General features: G+C 33.7%; 1 long non-coding RNA gene across 2 annotated transcripts; it reads right to left on the reverse strand.

Moving 5' to 3' along the window:
* Positions 1 to 10,567: 10,567 nt before the first annotated feature.
* Positions 10,568 to 16,239, reverse strand: LOC111508639 (uncharacterized). Of its 2 annotated transcripts, XR_012466404.1 has the most exons (6): positions 15,981 to 16,239; positions 15,675 to 15,917; positions 14,540 to 14,664; positions 14,137 to 14,357; positions 13,921 to 14,078; positions 10,568 to 13,845 (listed from the first exon to the last, which is right to left on the reverse strand). It is a non-coding gene; the product is annotated as an uncharacterized lncRNA (long non-coding RNA). The 2 variants fall into 2 exon arrangements; XR_012466403.1 differs by having other exon boundaries at positions 10,568 to 14,078.
* Positions 16,240 to 16,544: the final 305 nt, after the last annotated feature.

Genomic DNA, 16,544 nt, shown 5'->3' on the forward strand with positions numbered 1-16,544 from the left:
GGGGAGCACCTTTAAGCATGTGGTCCTTATAGTTTTTCCTGGAGAAATCAGTACCGGAGGTACTTGGCTTGGCCACTTGCACTAATAAAGCAGCAAGTTGTTACCAGGGTGCCTTTTTCACCGCTTGTCACTTTTCCAATATTGTTGCCTTTAGAACATTACCTTTTGAGGTTTCTGCACCGTAGTTGTTGCCTTCTCATCTAGATTGAACACTCAAGTACCATCAGCAAATGAAGAATGTCTTTTGTAAACTTTTTGTAGATTATCGAAGAAGACGTTACCAGTATCCTTGTTGAATGCAGTTGCTCTGGCAAGACTACAAGCTTCTGATTTGCGTAAAGACAGTTCATTATGACGCTTGCGAAAAGATTTTAACCTGCCATCTGGTTTGAAAGTCATGACTGTGGCATTTTGAGTTTGTTTATAACAGCCATTTCATATGCAATGTTCCGACAATCTTTTGTCGTTAAGCCGTAAAACATAAGAGCACAATTATTGTAATATTCGGTAAGTGCTTGTTCTTGCTCATCCGTAAAACTTTATTAATGTCATAATGTGGCACAAGTTGTACATTTTTGACACTTTTCGATGCTTTTGCTTTGGCTGCATAACGCTGTAGCGTTCTTTTGCTACAACACGTATGTTTTTCCCGATGCAATTTCTAGTAGAGCATCTTTCATGTTTTCTTTGGTGTGGTTACCTATTTGTCTACATAACGGACGTTTCTTTGGCATAATCTGTAAAATAAAAATATCATTATTATTATTCAACATTAATCTGTGAATAAAAACATAAATATAGAAAATATATTATAATATAACATTTTCATCACAGTGGGTCGACCCACTGTGCCCACTTTACAAATGACCCACTGTATACCACTCTCGCCAATTTCATTTTCTGACGCAATAACAGGAATGTTCACTGTGATCATAATCCTTAATGAACTGTCAAATGAAGCTTCAATAACTACTTATTGTCTCAACATTATAACTCAGAGGATAAGATTAATAGATACGGAATAAATAAAAAATATATCTTACATTTTTTTTAAACTTTTTCACTCTCGAATCACAAATTATTTTCTGTAACGTACACTACACTTGTGAGCGGTGCACACTGGAGTGGTAAGGCTTATAGCCCAACGCGAATCTACTGTGAAAAAGACGCAACTATTGCTTTACCCTTTCTGTCCAATATGGCGTTGATTCACTGTGCCCTTCTGACCCACTGTTGCCACAATGACCCTACGTATATAATATATCTAAAATTAAAATTTATTGTAGTTATTTACAAAGTATTAGAGTCCAACAAGGGCGTGATCATTTTGATACACCGCGCCCGGTTTTGTTGAGTTTAGGACCGCGCCTGCCGGAAGGTTAATCAGCTGTCGCCCCCATACGAACGACAACTCTCAGAAGTTGAGAAACTTGTACGAACTAAGGACTAACGACGTCTTACCTTTCAACGTGTAATTCCTAACACGGTTGCAGAATCATCCCAGCTTCAACCAGATCAATTCTCTCGAGAAAAATATCTGGTCGAGGCAGGAATTTGGTTGGAGAAGTATATTACTATGGATTTAGAGAAGTGTTTTCGTCTCTCATTGAGACGCATTCATCTAATCGTCACCAAGCAGTAAACTGTAAGAATTCAATATCTAATGATACACTGGTTAATCATGTGGTACCCCAAAAATCAGTTTTGTTTGCTAACGATACCACGTTTATCCTGTCAGGGAAAGACAATATTGACCTATCAAAGAAAACTAATGAAGTGAATTATAAGCGGAAAGTTGGTTTACAACAAATAATTCTGAACTAAATGAAGATAAAATACAGAGTTTGAATTTTTCTACGCTTACTATGAATGAAGATGTCCAGACTTTCAAATTATCTAGAATCACTTTGGGATTGTAACTTGATTTGGAACTGTCATACTGTTCAATTATTTTTATTTCATTTCAGATGAGCGTTATAACTAGTCCTCATATTCCTAAAATAATCTCTTTCACTCTTCCATCAGTTATAGTGTCATCTACTAGGGTAATTCTACAGGGGTTACAAATATTTTCAGAAAAAAAAAGTATTTATTATTCAGTACCCAAACAGGCTATTCCAGACTAACTATTTAAATAACTAAAGTGAATTATGATCATTCACATGAAACATATTATCTATATTTACCGGCTACCTATTACTCAATGCCCAGAATTGTAGGAGAATAACTGAGTTCAAATTTGTGGAGATGATGAAAATCAGTCTCAATCAATATATGTCTCAAACAGTCTCACATACTTGTATTCAATATGCAGTCTGAAACATTTTTACGATAAAGTGCTGGGGTGAATCATTACTCACTCCGAACAGATCGATTTCGTCTGAACAAATAGCAAAAAAATGAGCTTGTTTATAGATTGTATGATTTTATTCCTACATAATATAAACTTCACTCTGCCAATCTAATCACAATTTCGAATTATTTTTCAACTCACCGTGTTTGTTGAAAATTGTATCTAGCAGTTCAATATGCTAATAGTCCGGGTACACGAAGTTGTCCTAGCTGTTGATTTTCCCACGTTCAAATTACTGCAATGCGCTGATTATAGGAATCATTTTGTATTCTCCTCCTTTTACGTGTTTCATGTTGTCTGGTCGATCAGTTTTCCGCATTTGAAATGCACGCAATGAGTTTTTGTCGATTTTTTACTTTCCTTCAATCAACAGAAACAGCACTTTAATTCAACGATTGAATCTCTTATTCATACTTCTTTTCTTCCATGTATAATGAATGGTAGTCGAGGAACATAATTGAAATAGAAAAATATTGATGAGATAGTAATGTTGGTATGAGTGTATATCATGAACATTTGACTTGCAGTGAAAACTGCAGTTGAACATAGAAGATGAATGTCGTTCGATGGTGTATGAGCTTAAGCTGAAATGGGTAGTTTGGTAGCAGATGAAATCAGAAGAATTTTTAGTTTCGAAATCCAGGGAAAACATTGAATAATACGCCCATTTTGTTACCGGCTCATTCTGAGGAAATAGCTAACATCATGAAACACTTAAAAATTAGGAAAGCTGAATGATCAAGTGGAATACATTCTGAAACATTGAAATCAATATTTTTACATTGTTATAATCCCAAAGTATATAACTAACAAATATATCGCGACAGGTACTTATAATAACAATAATAATAATAATACTGAGAAAAGGGGGTTGGTTGGGTAACAGGATCATTTTTTTCTTGGAAAAACAATTTTATTCTTGCTGACGTTTCGAATTTAATTAAATTCTTTTTCAGGGCTCTGTAACAATGAATTTTCATTCATTCATTCAATTTCCACAAAACTTATTTCAATTTCACAAGAAAGAATGACTTCTCATTTAAATTACTCACCAAAAATTAGTTTCTTCTTGTTGATGATAATACTGCTTTAAAAATCATTAGATATATTAGATACGTATTTGAAAAATTAAAATTAAAAACATTGCAAACAACAAATTTTTGAGACAACACCAACACAAAACGACATGAAACAAACGAATGGCTTTATGTCTGATTCTGATAAGGTGGTGTCTGTTTTTTAATCAATGGCAGAAAGAAAAAGAATGAAAAAAGTGTAAATTGTTCAGGTATTTCACGTATCACATTTAAATATGCGTTATTAAGGCCATCAACATCTCTTCTAGTGTTAACACAATCGCATTTGAGGATATGTATCATTTCGCTCAAAAGTCTTTTTGATAAGTATGGTTGAACATCTAAAATAAGTAATTGAATTATCAAAATCAAAAATGTTCAACGAGAGCTGTGAGATTTTTCATATTCAGTTTCTTAGAGTCTATCATGTGTTCTGAAACTCGTGTTTTAAGGTATCTTAAACGGTAGTCCGGTTTGACCAACATAGCATTAGTGACAGCTTCCACAGTTTAATTTGTTCACAATATTGGATTGTATTTCTTGTGGTGTTTTAGTTTTTTGTTTCGAGAAAAAACCTTTCCATCTGTATTTTCATTTGAAAAAGCCACTTTTATTTCTTCGGTATTGAGTAGCATTCCAAGTTTATCAGATGAAATTTCTACAAATGGAATTTTTTATATTTGGGTTTCACCCCCGTATTTTGGGAGGAGAATCTTCTTTCTTTAATCATTTTTTAATGAGGGCTCTAGGAAAATTATTTTTTATTAGGTAATTCTCAATTAATTGGAGATTTTTGTTATGGAATTCAGAATAGGAAATGGCAATTGCTCTTGATTTCAAATTCCTTATAATGTTGATTTTATTTCGAAAATTATGTTTCGAAAAATAATTCAAAAATCTCAGAGAAAGTTGGTTTATAGATACCAGTCTACTTTAAAAAATTCGGTTTTCATCTTTGATTATTTTAGTATCTAAAAATGCTAACGAATTGATTTCTTCCATTTCTAGAGTAAATTTTATGTTTGGATGAAAACTATGAAAAGTGTCTAATATTTCAGTTTGTTTATTTTTTGGAATGGAAGTAACAATATCGTCAACATATCTTTTGAAGAAAGGCAATGAAAATGACAACTTCTCAATGCATACAAGATGGTTGTTCTGATTATTGGAGTCCTTGGTGGAATGATCTCTCTACTCTCGAATCTTAAAATCATACCGGTTTGCCGCACTAAGGCAGAAATCTTAGCCGCACAGATGCAGAAGGCTGTCATTCTTAGCTCACTGCGCTTGCTCAGGTCACATGATTTTTGGACACAATTATCACTTACCCCAGTGTGGGGAGTGATAATTGGTTGATAATGCTGGCGCGCCCTCTCGAATGAATCGGGGCTTCGGGGGATAGGGCCTAACTAGCGCACACTACGGTGAAAAAATAATAATAATAATAATAATAATAATAATATATATATTATTATATAATATATCCCTAAGAGTGCTATACTACCATCTACGGCACACTTACGGTATTGACGAGACACCGGTGTTGCCCTACGCTCCGGGGAATATTGAATCCGTTGTGGGGAACGTTATTGGAACTATTTGTATCCCACCCTCATGCTCATACAAGGTGATAAGCCTGATGTAGTCCTTCTCGACCACCAAAGCTCAACGATATTTGTCGTGGAGTTTTCAGCTCCTGGCGAGACGAATATCGTCAGAAAAGAGGAGGAAAAACGGATAAAATATCGAGATTTTCTCTTCGAACTCCGCAGACTTTATTCAGATCACTCTGTCAAGATGATTGTTTTCATTTTTGGAGTCCTCTACTCTCGAATCTCAAAATTATACCGGATAGCCGCACTAAGGCACAAATCTTAGCCGCGCAGATGCAGAAGTCTGTCATTCTTGGCTCACTGCGCTTGCTTAGGGCACTTGATTCTCGGACCCAATGATCACCTACTCCACAGTGTGGGGAGTGGTCATTGGTTGATAATGCTGGCGCGCCCTTTCGAACGTATCGGGGCTTCGGGGGATATGGCCTGACCAAGCGCACACTTGGGTGAAAAAAAAAAAATAATAGATCACTTGTCAAGATGGTTTTTTTGATTATTGGAGTCCTTGGTAGAATGATGGCCTCTCCACTCTCGAATCTTGAAATCATACCGGTTGCCGCACTAAGGCAGACATCTGTAACGGTTCAAATTTCTGAATTCAGAAGAATTAGTAGTAGTAGGTTCGTTATTTCAACAGCATATTGCTGGGATGGTGGGTTGTCTAGTGAGCAGGAGTAAATACGGTCAGGATTTAAAAACGATTCAGATTAGTATCTATCGTAAAGCCAACACAAAAGCAAGGTTCTGGCAAGGGACTGTCCGAAACCGAAAAACATCTAAGGTCAGTCAAATTAATCAATTCAATATTTTCATATCCCATTCTTGAAATATCGGTAGAGAAATTCCATAACACATGTTTTCAGGTTTTTTGAACAAGAATTAATAAGTTCACCTATGAAAGATTCACATCGAGTACTGTCAGACCTGTTATTCATTTTCGAAATTCTTCGAAAAAGCTATAGTTGGATCATACATATCATTCCTTGAGATATGAGGAGACACTCTAGAAAGTACCAACGGAGAGCCGTAGCAAGTATATAAGAAAAAATATCAAAAATGATGATAACCCGTGAGTAGAAGCCCTGGTATTGTTGATATATTTTGGAGCGGTCTGAGTACTGAAATCTACAGTTCATTCCTAAAATTTGAGGATAGTTTTGAGCATTTTCCCTTTCTCTGTGCACCTAAGACAGCTGCTGACGAAGGTAATAATTAACGAGTTTGATTGAAGTTAATCGAAAAGTAGATTCTGGATAAATTAAGATTCAGGCATTTACCTTTAACTGCTCATTTGTTCCCTCATTTTCGATTTACGTAAAGGTCTGTCTATCTCTGTCAGTTCAATACTCGAATCTTTTGATTCGAAATTGTTCCGAAGTAAGAGTTCTCCAGTGGTAATATCGTGATTAAAACGGCCTTTAGTGGCATATTAATATCTCCACTGTGAACGTTTTTTGTATTAAGTATTGGTTCTTTAAATTTGATGTATATATATTTGCCTGTTTTTTTTTACATTAGTTCGTTGCAAATAACATACGAAAATCAATTTTTGAGTTATTACACAGTTGGTAGTGAAGTTTGTAAAAATATTTCTTTCTATATTTCAATTTAATATAAATTTCAAGCTTGGAGCTTCGTTGTTGACTTTTTGGTTATTTTTCCAACCCCTTCCCTGTTGAATCCGTTCAACTGGCACCCCAGGGCTTACTTTTTTTCCATCTATTTCGACTGTAAAAAAAACATATTTTCCTTACCCACGTCCAGCCCCGACAATAATCGACTAGCCTGGGCCGAACTACCTTTCGGTAATTACATAAATACCAAGGTAGGTTATAAAAAAGAATTGGCGCCCAACGTGGGGCCCGATAAAATTTTGATTAGGTAGTTTTTTTAAACTGTGTTGAGCCGGTACAGTAAGCCTATTTCTTTCATTTTCTTCTTCTTTTTAGAAATATACAAAACGAGTAGTTGATTTTTTGCGAAAAATATCATCAATGATATGGGTATTTGTAGAAATATTTGTAGTAGCTGTGCTGCTGTCCAGCTCGGCTGCAACGTTGTTTGCGTTGTGATACATACTCTTTGAATTGTTGGAATCATGTATGCACTACATGTAGAAGTACTTCGGATCTATGTGACAAGGTTGGTCAACTCTACCCCAATAGGAGAATTCATTTTTTTTCAATGTTGGTGTCTGGACACATGAACAACAAATATTGGGGAGGAGAATCAAAGAACGTTCCACATCAACAGACACATTAACACTTTTCATTTTTATTGTCGTTATTGTCCTCTGTTATTAATGAATATATTATTTTGATTTTTTATTTTTATAATTTTCTCACATTTTAAAAATGCATGCAACACAAAGAGTTCCTCTTAAATGACAACGATTGTCACATGCAAGAACAGTTTAGTGAAAGAGCGCATGTGCCAGTTGATGAAAGAGCGCATGTGCTAGTTTATTTTCTTCTATAAAAGGTAAAGTATCAGTTAAATCATCACCTTTCCTATTCACATTCTATTGCTATCACATATCATTCCTCAGACCTATATAATCATTATCATGAACTCTATGCCGCTATTGATTGCAGAAGATTGTTCACCACTTGTTGATATCGATCACACTCATTTTGGAAATATTCCAGTATTACATTTATCGAGTCAAGAGTCGATTGATGATTTTGATATTAACGACTTCTTTAACTTTGCAGATGTGCCGGAACCAATTGAGCAAATTGTTGAAAATCCAATCGTTTCATAATCATCACCACTCAAATACCCTACATCTACTTGGTGTTGATAAGAAATCTAGAACAATCAAGAGGAAGGCTACTAATGCATCTTCATCGATTGTCACTGACGTCAAAGAAAATAATCAATCGAAAAGTGTTGTGCGAGAGAAGAAACCCACACGAAAAGTGACAGATCGAAGAGGAAGACAAAAGGTGTACCTGAAGAAATGAAGGGTGGTGAATCGCAATTTTCGGTTTGGAGATATGAAAAAGAAAGAAAGCAAAAGCCGCCTTGTAGAGGCACAAGGCGGCTATTGCTGAACACAAAAAGGGTGAGCGAGCTATTAATGTTAATAAAGGAAACTCTTCAAGAATTAGATGCCGAGATTGCATTAGAGAAGGTTGAATTGGCGAAAATGTGTGAAGATGCAGATGAACTCCGTTCAAAAATTGTGAAAGATAACCAATTCAATCAACGTTCGAAAATGCGAGTTCAGGCAGAGCTTGAGGAGTCGACTCAACTTTATGAGACGGCATTATCAGTGACAGATAATTGGCGAAAAGAGTTGGAGAGTGCATTTCAAAGTGACAGCGATTAGTTTTGCGAATGGTAATGTGTTTTCAATATCGTGAGTTGAAAAATATAAGCGGGAATAGAGTATACAATCAATTTAGTTTGGTATACACTGGACGTTGCGAATGGCTGGGGCAACGTTTACCGCTGCAATATTCTTCAATTCACATATGATTGGAATGAAAACAATAATGAACTTCAACAATACTTTATTCATAAATACATCAGTAGATACATTTAAACCATATTTGATTCATCAATCCAAGAATATTGTTCGCTAGGAAGGCCTAACCACTTTACATATACTTAATTTTTCAACCTTTGAATTTCAATTATGTTGTTGAATCAACATTGATGGGTGCCATACCTATTGTAAGATGAAGTTTATTGTTATATCTACTAGTTATAGTTGAAAGAATATCAAGCCGTTTGTGATGACCTCTCATCGAAAATTCTTTGTAGAGCCATGTCTTCATTGTACGAATCACTCTTTCTGCTATAGCCGCGTTCTTTGTGCAAAATGTTCAATAATGATTGATAATATATTCTCGCATGAGAGATGAGAATTTTCTATTGAAAAATTCTTTCCCTCGATCGCTTTGTATATGTTTGGGGCAAAATTTGGGTTCCTTTAGTACATGTTTCATTGCATTAGTTATTGTACTACCTGTTTTATCTTTAACTGCTACAGTCTACAGATATTTTGAGTATATATCGGTATCCTTTATTACTTTTTGCGTAAGGTTGTAGTTCAGCTAGATTTATTTGCAATAGATCTGCGAAACCTTTGCAGATGATTATTCTTCTGCGAAAATTACGTCTTGCAGGTCTATGTAATTCTATAACGAACAACTTGTCGTTTGACCATCACTCATTTAATTAGTCATTCTATTTCAATATGATTGAAGAGAAAAGGTGATAATGTTACTTCATTGAATGATGATGTGACTGTGATCAGTACTTGTGAATATACCTTCTTCTTAGTTGTGGATTATACCTTCTTCACGTAATTATCCAATTATTGAAATCATTTCATTATCATATCCAGTATGCCCAGCTGACTTTGAAGCTACCAATAGTCGTAACCGTGCAACTAACTCTTCCGGTGAATTCCAGTACACATGAGTCACAGGTTTAAAATTATGTTTTCTCCATTTTCACTCGTTTGACTCCACCAATTTTACTTCCACTTCTTATTGGATATTGTGGTGATTCTAATAGAGTTTTGATAACTTCACGAAATTTTTTAGAATTTGTCTTTTCAAAACCATTCTTCAGATGATATTGTTTATATGGAGCATTCGTTATTTCAATATTTTGGAATATACTTGACGAATTTCTTCATTATCAACATCTTGCGGATTCTTCAAAAATATCATATCATACAAGTCTGGACTACCTGCGCATTCATATTTTTTCACTTTATTAGAATCACAAAATTAAATGTTTCCATCTTTGAAATGTACCACTAGAATTCCCATTTTCATCTTTCGTGTAATAGGATCCATATGTACACCAAATGTTCCATCATATGTTGAATTTCTAGATTTCACATTATTCACATGTTTCGACAAAACATCTTCATGACTTTTATTCATATTAGGTGAGGAGTCAGGATCCGAGGAATCGATGTGGGACGATGATGGTGTTTCGAATAGAGTTGTTCTCATATCGTCTTGAAGTGTGCTCTTGTCACTATTCACAGATGATACACTATCAGAAGATTGTTTTCTTTCTATTGGAGTTCTCATAGGATAATTTGAAGTATATTGAATATTCCCATGGTTTGACGATAACACTGATGATTTCGAAGTAGCGTTTGATGATAACCCAGATAACAAGCTGAGGTCATTTGTACGTCATTATTTCGTCATGCCTGACGTCAGGATGACTTCCGAAATGGCGTCATAATGACGTTTATATGACCTTATAAGTCAAAGACGAATGACGTCAAACTAACGTCATTTTTATGACGTCAAACTAACGTCATTCTTATGACCTCAAACTGACGTACCATTCATGATGTCAAAATGGCAATTTTATTGCAGGAATCTTATTTAGAGCCGTTATTATAATGTTGGTTTTGACAATACAATAGAGTTCAAATCGAGATTATAATAATAGCCCTTAATGCGATAAGATCATGTATTTTTAATATATATTATGCAGGTTATATTTTTTTAAAGAACTAAATAATATACCAATTCAAAAAATATAAATTTATTGAATATTCCTTAAAAAATCAATCTGAAACATAAACTTTAAAATCTTGCAGCACCAAATATTAAAATATATGAAACATATACTTTTAAATCTTTGATCACCAAATATATTGAAATATATAAAACATATGAGACAAATTCTAAAACAGTAACAAAAAATAGGTTTGAAACAAGAAATAATGGCGATTTTATTGCAATATTTCACTCATTTCAAAATATGAGATGACCTTTTTTATTATAATACCTGATGGAATGAAAAAAACATTTCTCAGCATCCATTGACTTTTCTTCATAGCTTACAAAAGTTAGGTACACTTATGATTCTGTGTAAATACAGCAAAAAAATATATTAGCACCAATCAGACAAGAACATGAATGAGTGGAAAGCAAACTAAATCCTCCCGTGACCTATACGAAGCAATAACTAAACATTTTGCCAGAACTTCATTAATGTTCCAGAAATTATTTTTACAACCTAAATTTTTAATGACACAAATATCTAGACATGTTGACTCAAATGGATGATTGAAGTTACTGCTATATTCCATAAATTCTCTACCAATCAACAGTGTGCAATTTTCAGAATTTGTTATGTTTTCAATTTGAACAACTTTATGATCTATTGAAATGAAATAAGAATCAGGGCTAGAGTGACTTCTGATACAAAAAGTGTAAGTCTGGAATACTACTTTTTTGTACTGTTTACATAGATTGAGTCCATTTAGTACAGGACCATTTGTGTGTTGCCAAAAATGCTGTGGATCATTTTGTTGAAAAGAAATACTTTGATCTGAAATATGATTTTTTTCATTTATTCTCCTATAAATTTGTGCTGCTGGATTTATAGGAGACCTCACCAAAGGTTTCAACTGCCCAAGATAAGGAAATGCAGAAATATTATCAAGGGGACCAAAAGCTTCAACTTCCTCTTTTAGGTGACATAAAGAATGAACGTTATGTAGTAGAAACTCAGGTCCATATATCTTTCTGGAATGTGATATGAAAACCTCTAAAAAATTGGATGGTGTATGAGTTCCAATGATTGAAATATGTCTGCTAGATAAAAAAATTGTATAGCACAATGTAATAAGAGAAAGTGTGTTCATATAATGCCAAACTCAAGATGTTTTCTAAAACAACTGGACCTACATAAATAAGAAATGTGCGAAACTCAGTGGCCTTCCAGCGTAATAACTCTGTATAGATCTTGGTTTTCTATTCAATTCAACAGGTAAACATTTTTTTAAAAGCACTAGTCGCTCTGATATTTGAGATATATGTTGATGCTGCAGGCGCACAGATAATTTATCAGATACCCAAATATTCAACAGTTTCCTAGTAACACCTAGACAAACGCAATGCATAAGTCTATTAGGAATTTTGTTACCATACCTACGTCCAAGTCAATAAGTAGAGATACACCTGTATGATGATCTTCATTTTCTTGAGCTAGAAAAGAATGGTCTGTTCTCCTAAGTGAAGAGGTTCCTACATAAATCATTCGTCCTTGATATTCACCCTCTTCTGTACACTTTTCACATGATGAATATCCTATATGGGGTTTAGTACACTTAATAAAAGCTCTAGCGGGTGTATCACAGGCAAAGCTATGAATTTCAAACTGATATAATGTGTTATTAAAAAAATAACCATTTTTCAACAAATCAGTCATTTCATTTAGAAAATTATCAAGATAGAAACGAAGTGGTTTTTTACATGTACCACATTAAATACCGACCACAAAAAGAGATTTAATATTTTTGATGAGACATAAAATTGGCCATAGTTGTGTGCTATTACTGTGAAACAGTATTCTCCTATACATTTGTGTTGTCTATATATCTATATTTCATTATAGATATAGTTTAATATTTTTCTCAATAGAATTATATTTGGTTAAGTCAGCAAGTAATTTTCGCATCCCAAATTTCAAACCAATATGGATATATACACCATTATTGTATAGATGTTTTTCTATTGTATGTTTTGATGGTGTGTGAAGTAGAGTTCGGCAATCTAACGGAAGTTCTGGATTACATCAGTATGCGATATTGTACGTTTTGCACTTGCCCAAATAGCAATTTTGATTGAAAATCAGAATCATTAGTGGTTAGATTATTTCTTGTTTCACTAGAAAGTAATGCATAATCCGAGAATTGACAATAATCTATTCCATTATTAGAAGACAGTTCAGATTTTTCTGGTAATTCTACAACTTTTTCTCCAAGAACGCTATTTGAACACAGAAGAAAAGACTGGACATTATTATTATGGGCATTAGGTGCCTCAGAAATACTCGAGCGGGTGTATCACAGACAAAGCTATGAATTTCAAACTGATATAATGTGTTATTAAAAAAATAACCATTTTTCAACAAATCAGTCATTTCATTTAGAAAATTATCAAGATAGAAACGAAGTGGTTTTTTACATGTACCACATTGAATACCGACCACAAAAAGAGATTTAATATTTCTGATGAGACATAAAATTGGCCATAGTTGTGTGCTATTACTGTGAAACAGTATTCTCCTATAAATTTGTGCTGTCTATATATCTATATTTCATTATAGATATAGTTTAATATTTTTCTCAATAGAATTATATTTGGTTAAGTCAGCAAGTAATTTTTGCATCCCAAATTTCAAACCAATATGGATATATACACCATTATTGTATAGATGTTTTTCTATTGTATGTTTTGATGGTGTGTGAAGTAGAGTTCGGCAATCTAACGGAAGTTCTGGATTACATCAGTATGCGATATTGTACGTTTTGCACTTGCCAAATAGCTAATTTTGATTGAAAATCAGAATCATTAGTGGTTAGATTATTTCTTGTTTCACTAGAAAGTAATGCATAATCCGAGAATTGACAATAATCTATTCCATTATTAGAAGACAGTTCAGATTTTTCTGGTAATTCTACAACTTTTTCTCCAAGAACGCTATTTGAACACAGAGGAAAAGACTGGACATTATTATTATGGGCATTAGGTGCCTCAGAAATATGAAAATTATTAGTTGACTGAGAAATGTGAAGATTATTAGATGCATCATTTTGTATCTCATTTGAAATTGTCTGAACACTAATGTTACTCTCCTATAAAATTGTCTTTGACCTACGACACTTTTTCGTTGCATCTCATGAAATTTCACATCTATTCATTTCTCATATTTTTGTTCAGCCTTTCAGGAGCATGCTTCAGCCATACTTTTATGGAATCTTCAATATCTTTTTCTGTTGCCTTGGGGATGACATGTTTAACAGAATCTGCAGAAGTTTTTAAATTAGAAAAAGGTTAAGAATGACCAGTGATGAATATAAGAATTTGGTACTCAATCTCACATAATCAATTTGTTGAGCCTCAAGTTTGAGAAGGCCTGTTTATTTCTAGAGCCACAAAAATTGAATGAACAAGATGCGGAATTTGTTAAAATTTGCCTCAGAATACGATTAGTACATGATGAAGTATCCTTCCCACCTAATGATACGAGGTACGAGTTCTAAAAGAAAAATTATTTTAGTAAATTTTTCTACTACACCTTGACGCATTTTTATTACCAAAGCACTGAAATTCTCCTTCAAGGATACATATTCTTCAAGTTTTATAATCTCATTTGTACTCGTGCAGGGTAAATCTATGGGTAATTCTGGCAAACCAAAGGAAGTGTAGGTTACTTGATTTCGATTACCTGTCCCAATCAAACCAGACTTCAAAAAGTTCAATATTTCTTTGTTCTGTTCTTTGATGAAGACCAAATTTTCTAGAATTTTCCTTTGTACTAAAAAAGAAAAAATAAAAAAAAAATTCTGTAACATATTGAAACTTATCAAATTGACCTGACTGTATTCATGTATTCACAAATACATCATCAGCAATTGTAGATTTTGATTGACTAAGATGTTTCTGTAATGCTTCATTTGATGTAAAACATGTATTTCCAGAGCCTGATGACCAACTTACTGGGGATTGGCTCTTTTGATTCCACCCAAAACTCTTTTCATTATTTGATGATACTAATGTTTGAGAGCAGTTGGACATTTGGCTGTGAGCACTCAACTCTTCAATGGGCCTTTTTACAGTCTTTCCTGCAATTGTAATAAATTTCATTATAGGGCAAGTTAGAAATAAATACAGACCATCCAGTTAACAAAATACAGTGAAAAATTACAACCTTGACAAGCTTCACTTGGTCTGGGAAGGTTACTAATTCTAGGGAAGAATTAAAAATATGACTTAGAATAGTTAATAGAGAATGGATATGTTTTAAAATTTTGGCTGGGATGTTAAATTATCTGTACTATTATTTATTTTTAATTTTGAAGCTAACTTTAATTACTTCTTCTTCACTGATTAGATAAAAGAATATGGAGCTGGAAGATAATTTTGAAGGAAAAAATTGTTTATTTCACATAAAAGTCAGTTTTCTACAATAGGAGCAGAATTAACAAAATTATCATTGAAATTATAAGCTAGATTTAGGTAAGACAGTAAGGTAAGACAGTTGCAGTTTTGACTGTTGATTTATTATTCACAGCGTTAATTTATGTTCAAGGTAGTTTCTGATTTGTTATCACTTTGCCCTATCTGACTATCAAAAAAGTCACTTTTTGTTTTATTTTGAATATATGATTCTCTGTATTCATTGTAGATATTTTTGTGAATTCCATTAAGTTGGTCTGAAGACTGTAATAAAGCTTACTTTATTACAGCTTCATTTGTGCTCTTAACCTCCTCATTACAATATAATGTGATTGAGTCTAACTGTCATTTTAGGCAGGTAAAAGGTAAAAACCAAAAAGATCCTCCAATCTAGAGAGAAATATGCTTTCAAAAACTACCAAAACATATTATTTATATATAATATAAAATTAATAAATAAAATTAGTCAATAAAGCAGGGCTGATTCCCAAATTGATAATATTCCACTTTTAACAAATCTTTTACCTCACATTTCACCAATCCAGGACATACCTGTATATGAAATTTTTTTGTGAATGAATATTTTCAAATTACTACCTCAAGTGTGTACGAAATTCATGCCATTTACCTCATCAACATGCCTTGCAAATGAATACAACGGAGAAAACTAACTAACCTGGTATCTTCTCAATAAAACCTTTGGGTGGCCTTTCATGTATTTCAGGTTCCTCATCATCACTACTTTCGATAACTAGATGCTTGGGCTTCTTCACCTGTCTGCGCCTGGTATGGTTAGTCTCATCCCCTGTATTTATATCACTGAATTCTTCAGCAAGTTTCAGTTTACTTTTGGTATTAGTTATGACTTTATTATCTTATTAAATTGGTGGTACATGCTTGAATATATATAAGGGATCTACTGAAAAAAATGTAGGAGTTTTAATTTTATTCACTAGCAAATAAGAATGTATATACTACCTACCAGTTTCATAGAATTTTCTTTTTATGGAAAACTTATCCCAATCGGACGACACACCCGAGAGATTTCGCACAGCTCTACGATATTCCTGCAATGGCGGCCAATACACATTCTGTTTTTCTGGCGTATACCACTTATCTGAAATAATAGCTAAGCTGCCGTCATCAAATTCCACTACCTGACACATTATGAGAGATAGTATGACCACTACTGGCACTACACCAGACCACATGAAAAACTATTTCTAGTTAATTATTACCAATTATTTTAATAAATCCAAACAGAGCACAACAAACACCTCACGAAACAAAAACCTAAAACTGTGAAACGTGAAACTGTAAATGTGCAAAGGTAAGGTTGACATCATCGGCACGCAGGGGGGCGCTGACGATCGTGCCGTCGATAATCAGATGTTTAGGCCGACCAATGAAATAAAGCTTTTTAAGAAGCGCTCTCTTTCGAATTCGCATCGAGGAATGAGAATCGTTATAAGCGTAAGAGAAATTCGATTTTATATTTTTAATAGATGTAGGGAGAAAATTTTTCATAGAAATCATATATATTATA

The sequence above is a fragment of the Leptinotarsa decemlineata genome, unplaced genomic scaffold (assembly GCF_025532065.1).
Source record: "Leptinotarsa decemlineata unplaced genomic scaffold, Ldec_3_MD MMD2_tig00004307_RagTag_RagTag, whole genome shotgun sequence".
NCBI classification, from domain to species: domain Eukaryota; kingdom Metazoa; phylum Arthropoda; class Insecta; order Coleoptera; family Chrysomelidae; genus Leptinotarsa; species Leptinotarsa decemlineata.